Raw genomic sequence first — 8,855 nt, 5'->3', positions numbered from 1 at the left:
TACATGGAAGTAAGGGTTGTTGTGTTTCGGGATGTATTCAACGTCTTCCCAGTTTCTTGAAGTTCTTTCGCATTTGATGGTGACAGACTGCGGTGCATTTGGTATAGGGCCGTAAGTGGTCCAGCAAAGGATAGGTAAGGTACTCATTGAGAATTGTTCAGCGTAATTAAAGAAACGCCAGAAAGGCATTCCAATAATGGCGTCGTAAGCCAGATTACTGACTAGCCAGGGAAGTTGTCCAACTAAGAAAAGCGACTGAGATTCGAGATCCCATAGATCTAACTTTTCTGAAACGACCGTTGTAGTATTGCGCTTCGACCTGCGCATGAAATCGATAATATTTCAACGCTGATTATATGCCTAGAATCTTCGACGAGCGAATGAAATCACCTTTATACGACAACGTCAAAATACCGTCAAAACTTCCCACAATAAATCGACACACTTGCGTTCCCGACACTTCAACGATTACCAAATACAACTACCTTTACCGAAACCTTGCTTCACAACAACGTTTTGTTCTCGGATACGACTGACATGCGAAAAATGTAGGCGTAGGAGAGGATCTCACACGTGAAAGCACCCCCGACCCGACTCTCAACCGACCAGAAGCTCCCACGACGCCCGAAACGCTGAAGAAAAACGAGAAAACCAATTTCCGGTGGCCGTATACGCCAAACGTTGCAGAAAACCCCGAGAAAAGATTAGCGATAAGACTGTATCAGCGCCAGTTGTTGGACGTTAGCGAGGAACGTGAGTAGTTTGCCATTGTCCACGTTGACGGAAGGATTGTTGACGTTGGTAGGGAACTTGACCTGTAGTGAGACGACTCACTCCAGGGGGATAGTATGACGTACCGAGAGCATTGAGCCCAAAGGTCATATCATCTAAATCTTGCTCGAATTCCGTAATTCGAGGATTGGTGTAAGGTGCAAATCGTCCGCCACGATCACCGCCACGACTACCTCAACCGCGGCTGGCTCCACGGCCACCACGAGCACTCGATGCCGAGGCAATCGGACGAGGCGTATTGACTTGGTTGCCGTCAGTGAACCCGTGAGCCACATGAGCACGACGAGCTGCAGTAATAGCTTGATTGAGAGTGATAGGGGTGTTGATATTGGTAGTGCCCGAGACTTCGAAGTTCGTAACGGCTTCAGCAAGATAATGACCGATTACCGTATTCTTGAGAAGACCGGCCTTGAAGTATCAAATCTGATCAATAAGGGGAATGGTGCCTTGAGTGTTATCGAGACGATGAGCGGCTTCGAGCTCATTATTGGTGTCTTGAAACTCCTCGATATATTTTTCGAGAGAGTCACCGAGCTTGAGACCGGAGAGCTTGAGCTCAATAGTATTACGCAAGTTGCAAGGATAGAAGCGAGCAACAAGAGCTGTTTCGAAAGCTGCCCAATTTGCGAGAGGTCCAGTGGCGTAAGGCGTATTGTACCACTCGAGAGCAGTACCCTTGAGGTAGGTAGTAAGCGTAGGGGTGTACTCTGCCATAGTAAAGGCTATGGCGTTGGCAGCTCCAGTGCCGTCTGTTCCAGCTGGTACAGCCGGGACAGTGAGAGAGTCGAGAAAGTTGTGGTGAGACGTAACGAGCTCTTCGATCTTTTTGGCAGCTTTGGCGCCATCGTATTCGACGAGCTTGTTCTTGCGAGCGTCCATAAGAAGTTTGAAACGTTCGGCTTGTTGGGTGTCTTGCATAACAGCACGCTGCTGAGTAGCAAAAGCAGCTGCGACAGCCGCAACAAGAGCTTGAGTCTGTGCGTCCATTCTGGCTTGTGAACGAGTGTAAGGGCGACGTCCGATAGAGGGGCGACGTTGACGAGGAATGTCTTGGTGATGCTAGCGGTAGGTGGTGCTATCATGGAACGTCAGAGGAAACGTAGACGATATTGGGCCCTTCTGAGAGGGCTAAGAGCAGTGTATTGTAGTGAAGAAAAAAGTAAGAAGCTCTTTGCAGCGGCCACTCAACTGACAGCTTTATATATGGGCTGCCAGTCGGGCTTGCGCGGCTTCAGTGAGGCTTGGCGCCTTATGTAATGTATCACCAAGAGCTCGGGTGGCCAGCCCGGGTCTCGGATCAAATAGAAGTAAAGAGATATAATATGAAATACAAGTGAAGATGAGATATCCCCGACATTGGCGGACATGTTTGGGGTGATCTTCGGGGTTCTTGGAGAATATCAGGATATCGTCGAGGTAGACGACAACAAACACATCGAGAATGTCACAGAAGATGTCGTTCATCAGGTACTGGAGGACGCCAGGAGCATTGCTGAGCCCAAAGGGCATGACGTTGTATTCGAATAGGCCGTAGCGGCAGCGGAAGGCGGTCTTCCATTCATCCCCCGGGCGCATGCGTAAGAGGTTATAAGCGCCGCGGAGGTTGATCTTTGTGAGACGGCGGGCCAGGGAAGACCAAGGAGGATTGGAGCATGGGGTGATTTGGTGACATGGAAGACGAGTTCTTCGAAGTGGTCGTCGACCCGCATGCCTACTGGTTGGGTGTGATGGATGATTGGCCCAGCAGAGCTGGGTTGACCGTCGACGAGTTCGATCGTCAGTGGACACTGATGCGGGACTAGCGGGATGCGGTGTCCGCGGGCAAAGTCTCTGTTGATGAAGCAGGACAGGGCACCGTTGTCGATCATGGCTGAGGTAGGTATCGGGGCGCGGCTGGATAATACCATGATGGTAACGGGGTAGTTGAAGGGTTCGACGGGACCCAGCGCAAGCGTGGCGCGGGGGTTATTTTCACAGTTTTTGACATGGGCAGCGGCTAGGAGGGTTGTGTTGGCTATAACGGAGTCGGGAACCAGGGGGGTGGCCTCTTCCGTTGCAGGAGCTGCGAGGTTAGAAGGCCTGGAGGAGTGTGCGTTGTCCAGTCGCTGGGGCTTTACTGCGGCTGGACTTTGGGAAACCCCTGTTCGGTGGAGGGTGCTTTGATGTCGACGTTGGCGGCACGGGTGGTGGTCTTGTTCTTGACGGGGCAGGCCTTTGCAATGTGCCCCGCGCCACCGCAGTAAAGGCAGAGGTTGTTGGAAATGCGGCGTTGGCGTTCCTGAGGGCTCAGAGGGGCGCGGGGACGAGCGGCGTCAATCTGCATAGGCTTGCTGTGGTCGGCAGTGGTGGTAGTAGTAAACGAGGTGTGGGGAACCGGGAAGGTCTGACGGCTTCTGTTTTGCTCCAGGCGGCGCTCAAACAGCCGGTTATCGCACTGGATAGCCTGCTCCATCACCACATCAATGGTGGCCGCAGGGGGCATTGTGAGCATCAGGTCTTTGACGTCTTCTTTGAGGCCACGGCGGAAGGTAGCAATCAGGGCCTGGTCGTTCCAGGAGACATCGCATTGTAGCTGGCGGAACTCAGCGACGTACTCGGTTGCTGCACGGGTTTGGCGAAGGTTCTGGAGCTTGTTTTCAGAGGTGGGGACCCTGTCGCTGTCTCCGAAGACAGATTGCATCTGACTGATAAAACTATCGAAGTCCTGAAGGCTGTGATCTTGGCGTTTGACTAGGGGCGCCATCCAGGCTTGCGCAGTGCCGGTGATGTAGGTGCCAATAGTTTGGATCTTGATGATGTCGCTGGGGTAGCGGTCGGGCTGGAGAGCAAACATCAACCGGATGTTGTTCAACCACCCACAGAATTTGCTGTGGGTACTATCAAACTTCTCGGGCAAGCTGATTCTTGGCTCCAGAGCAGGGTTGGTGACTTGGGGACGGGTGTACGTATCGGCTTGAACCTGGGCGGCGATGCTCTGGGCAGCTTGTGCGTCGGCTTGGGCTTGCGCTAGGTTGGCCTGCAAGTGGGCGTTTTGGCTTTGCAAGGCGGCGATGGCTTGGCACATATCGTTCCATTGCTCGGCGGTGAAAGGTACGGATTCGGGTTGTGACATGGCGAAAAAGGTTTGTCGGATGCAGGGCTGGACGGGTTCTGAACTTTGCTCGATTACAGCGATATCCGATGTTTTTTATGGACAGAAGGTCCCATCCAGCTACAGATCATTCATGGCCCTCAGTCAACCGTGCACTCTTGCGTCGCAGAGCCTCAGTTCCCTTTGAGCGCTTCCGCTTTCGCTTATCTGTAACGGATTCTACTTCACCATGGACCAAGATGAAGTCGTCTAACGCAGCGCAGTCTTTCACTCGCTCATGCGTTTCCCATGTCGTCTGCTCAGGTGGGTAACCAACCCACTGAACGAGATACTCAGCTTTTCCATGGACCAACCTTCGTCCGATAATCTTATCGACATAGTATTCTTCCTCACCTTTGACTTGGACTGGGTTAGAGTCCTCCACATCGTCGATGCGCAGCGGATCTGAAGTCGGCTCGTGCCACAGCTTCAAGATATCCGTATGGAAGACCGGGTAGAGAGCGCCCATCAAAGCTGGCAGCTCTAACTCGTACGTTTCCGGGTGTGGTCCTTCCTTCTTCACGATGAAGGGTCCTAGCCAGCCAGCTCTGTCTAAACTTGAGCGGCTTCTTATTGAAAGCAGGGATCGTTATCCCGTCGCTGTTCAACAGGACTTTATCTCCTGGACGAAAGCTCTGTACACGATGTCCACGATCGTGATACTTTGCCTGTTTGTCCTAGGCTTCCCGCAGTTTGTGCTGCACTATGAGTTCAATGGATGGGTATGCCTTGGCACGCTTCTCCATCTGTTCGATGAGCTCACGTCGTGACTTATGCAAGAATGAGATCGACGTATCGTCCATACGTTGCAACACCTTTGCGTCAACTTGCCAATGCATCGGCGCCTGTGGAATTCTACCTAAATCACCCTCGAAAGGGCAGTATCCAGTGCTGTTCTGCGTACGGTTGTAGGCAAACTCCAACATCGGCAGTTTGTCAACCCAATCGTCTCCCGTTACATTAAAGTATGGTTTAAGTATCTTGTTCAGAATAGCGATACACCATTCGACCTTCCCATCCATCCTTTGGTGTCTAGCCATGCTCAAGCTCTGTTTGTAGCCCAACAATGATTGAAACACCTTCCAGAAATCTGCCAGGTAGCGTGGATCTCAATCTCCGACGATCACAGCTACAGTACCTATATGGCGCCATACCTCACGGAAGTAAAGCTGGGCCAACTCCTCGGCAGTTATCGTGGATTTCGCAGGGATAAAGTATGCGCGCCCTGACAGATAGTCGATGAAGACAATAATACTGTAGTAGAACGCATCACTATGCACCTTCCCCCCCCGCGACCGTGTTATTGGCATCGAGACAGGGTCCATACCCATTGTGTGCCAACGTTGGCTGGGAACTGGGAGCGAACGAAGTAAGCCGACACGCTGATTCTTCGGCGACTTGAACCTTTGGCAAGACCCACAAGTCTTGATGTACCCTCTCACATCTGCGTCCATATCGGGCCAGTAAAACTCACGTAGGAGTTTGCCCAATGTACCTTGTACCCCCGTATGCGAGCCAGAGACCAACGAGTCATGGTACGCCTGCAATACAGTCCCTCGTAAAGCGGCTGGCACATAGAACTTATCGTGGTACAGTAAACGACCATAGTCATCGATCGAAAAACGACGATCGAATGTAGACTGTCGTTCCTTTGGCCGTGACAACGCCTCTTTCCGCAAAGCGAAGTACTCATCAGCCTCCAAGGTTCGTATCCAATCTTCAAGCGTAACATTCCCCAAAGGTATATACTCGACGGACATCCCCATGGCCGCAGCGATTTCCACTCGCTTGTTACACTCGGCGCAGCGAGGAGCGCAATAAGGATTACGACTCAACACATCTGCGCTGGTGTTCCAACGACCAGGTTGATATTCAATATCAAATTTGAATTGTTGCAGGAATTCAACCCATCGTGCTTGGCGATGGCTCAGGAAGGGCTGTGTCTGCAGCCAGACCAAACTAGCGTGATCGGTGAACGCGCGAAACGGGCGGTCATTCGTCCGATCCTGCAAGTAATGCCTATTCGCCTTGCATATGCTAACCAGAGCTAATAGCTCTTGTTCGTGCACAGGGTAACGTGTTTCAGCGGGTTGCATCTTCCGCCCAAAGAAAGCTATCGGCTTTAACGGTGGCAGATTGTTAAATGTCTTCACTGAGGTAGGCAACGGTGATGGGTAATGCTCCGATGGATCCGCCGGCTGGGCGAGCCATCCTCCTATTGCAAAACCCGATGCACCCGTGAACACGTATAAATCTCGCTCCGGGTCGTAAGATGTGAGCGCAGGAGCTGTGATAATAGCTTCCTTCAGCTTAACAAAAGCCGTCTCTTTGACATTGCCCCAGTGCCAAGGCCTTTTGCCCGACTGTAGCTCTGTCAATGGATATGCGATATATGCATAACGATCGACGTATTGACTCAGGTCAACCCTAAGGAACATTGGACCTCTTTCTGTTTAGTAGGATGGGAAAAGTTTCGCATGGCGTCCAATTCTGAGAGTGCAATGGCCATTGCATCCTTCCTCAGGATATGGTCACAGAATTCAAGCTCTTTCCGCATCCATATACACTTGGACGGCGTGACATAGAGTTTGTGCTCGGTGAGAACAGCCAAAGCGCTGTCCACATGAGCGATTTGCTCCTTGCCCGTCTCCAAGAAGATTCAGATCTTATCCAGGTGAGATATGACAGACGCATCATACATCTTCCCCAATATCTTGATGGTTAATCGTTGGAACGTTGCCGGGGGACTCTTAATCCAAACAGCATAACCAAGTACTCAAAATGACCAAACCATGTCTGAAACGCTGTTTTGTCTCTATCGGCTTTGCCCAACCAGAGGCGGTGATACACATCTTTGATATCCAACAAAGACTTGAATCCCTTTCCACGCACCCGATCTCGCATCTCTGCAAGATTTGGTAACGGCGTACGATTCTTTATCGTTGCTTTATTCAGCCCACGATAGTCGATGCACATACGGAGACTGCCATCCTTTTTCTTAGGAAATACCACTGCGGCGCCCCACGGGCTGTGCAAGTGCTGAATCCAACTGCGGTCAAGCATGAGGGTAACCTTTTCCTCTTTGGGTTCGGCTTTGCTAATGTGCCTTAAAGGATTGAAGACTAGTTATCTTCACCTCTATTGGGCGGCGACTCGGCGTGCTCAAACAAACCATCCACGTACTTCTCCAACGTTGGAGAGAGAAGGTGATCTAATTCCATGCCCAAAGCAACCTCTGGCCTGTAACAGCGCTCATTTGAACCTGTGGCTCTGGTTCAGCGCGATTGTGCGCATCTGCGGGGACATAAGCTGGTGACGCATTCACTGCAGCTTTGTAACACTTCCCATACACCTTCTTTCGAGATAAGCGAGTGAACTTCTTATAAGTTACAACTCCGTCACCCGAGTCTTCTCGATCAGGCATCGCCGCCTTGAAACGTTTAGACTTCTTTCTGATGTCAAAGGACCGCAGATCGGCCGCAGTACAGGACAATTGGGATTCCGACTTCCTAGTTACTGGTCTGGCAACCAGGGTATGTTCAACTTCACCCGCACGGAATCGTAGAACAGGAATCTCGTCTTCTATGTGCTCGAAATGAACATCGTCAAGCAAATAGATCCATGGCAATCCGAGAATAACATCTACCCGCAGAGGAGCGACCACAAATGGAAGCTGTTCTCTGGAATAGTGTCGTCCATCTCCCATAACTGAAGATTGCCACAAAATAACTTGTTGGCGTTGAATGTATGGCCGTCGTCGCTCTTATGATCTCGACGACGGGGGCGGAAGCGAAGTAGAGAAGACAGGGCGAGTGTGATAGGCGACAAGAGATTGTATTGGCGAAACAAGAAACAAGGACTAGAACAGGAGATGAGAAGAACTGGTCTTGATCTGCTGGGGAGGAAGGGAATGGACGAAGAGAGGCTGGCTATTTATAGATAGGCAACCCAGCAGATCAGAGAACAACAACAACAAGAGGGGACTGGGGCGCGCCAGCTATGCTCCTAGAGCGTGCGTGGCGAGCGTAGAGAGCATTGCTACAGCTGCTGGCTATGGGGAAGCAGTGGGGGGTGTGGAGAAGCCGAGGGGGGATTGGCGAAATGAGAGGAGAGAGGAGGAGTGGCGATATTGCAAGAGGATTGGCGAAATGAGAGGAGAGAAGGGGAGTGGCATTGACATTGACATTGACACTGACATTGATACTGACATTGACATTGACATTGGCGTTTGACATTTGGCGGTTGACATTGGCGGCTGTCAGTAGGTAAGCTTATGGTATGGGCGCGTCGTCCATAACATCACCCCTCTCTTTAGCGGCGGCGGCGGCGGCGTCGAGTTTGGTGTGGCCGCAGAGGAGGTGCTACGGGGACAGAGAAAGGCTTGTTGGGGTACGCGCTGTGGAAGTCCTGGAGGAGTGCGTCGGTATGGGTGAGGTGTTCCACGGGCTCCCAGGTGTTCTCAGAGTCAGGCCAGCCCTGCCATTTGACCAGGTACTGAAGGCGACAACGATGGATGCGAGAGTCAAGGATGGCTTCGACAACCCACTCTTCGTGACCCTCAACGGTCTCTGGGGGCGCGGGTTCGGGTTTGTGTCGTTCGGGGATGGTGAAGCGGGGTTCGAGGAGCGAGACATGGAAGACATCGTGGATTTTGTACGTAGGCGGGAGCTTGAGCTGGTAGGCGACGGGATTGATTTTTTCAACGATGGGGAATGGCCCAATCTTGCGATGGTCGAGTTTCTGAGAGGGCCGGGTTGTCTAGAGGTTTTTGCGGAGGAGCCAGACGTGGTCGCCAGGCTTGAAGTCCGGTCCAGGAATTCGTCTAGCGTCGCCGTAGCGCCCCATTTGATCTTGGGCTTCCTTGAGCTCGAGGGCGAGCGGTTCATGGACTTCCCTGATTTGTTTAGCGCGGGCTTCAGCGGCGGGGTTGACG

Source organism: Fimicolochytrium jonesii (assembly GCF_025526975.1).
Source record: "Fimicolochytrium jonesii strain JEL569 chromosome Unknown EV422scaffold_1, whole genome shotgun sequence".
Taxonomy (NCBI): domain Eukaryota; kingdom Fungi; phylum Chytridiomycota; class Chytridiomycetes; order Spizellomycetales; family Powellomycetaceae; genus Fimicolochytrium; species Fimicolochytrium jonesii.
Note: the sequence above shows the minus strand (reverse complement) of the source record.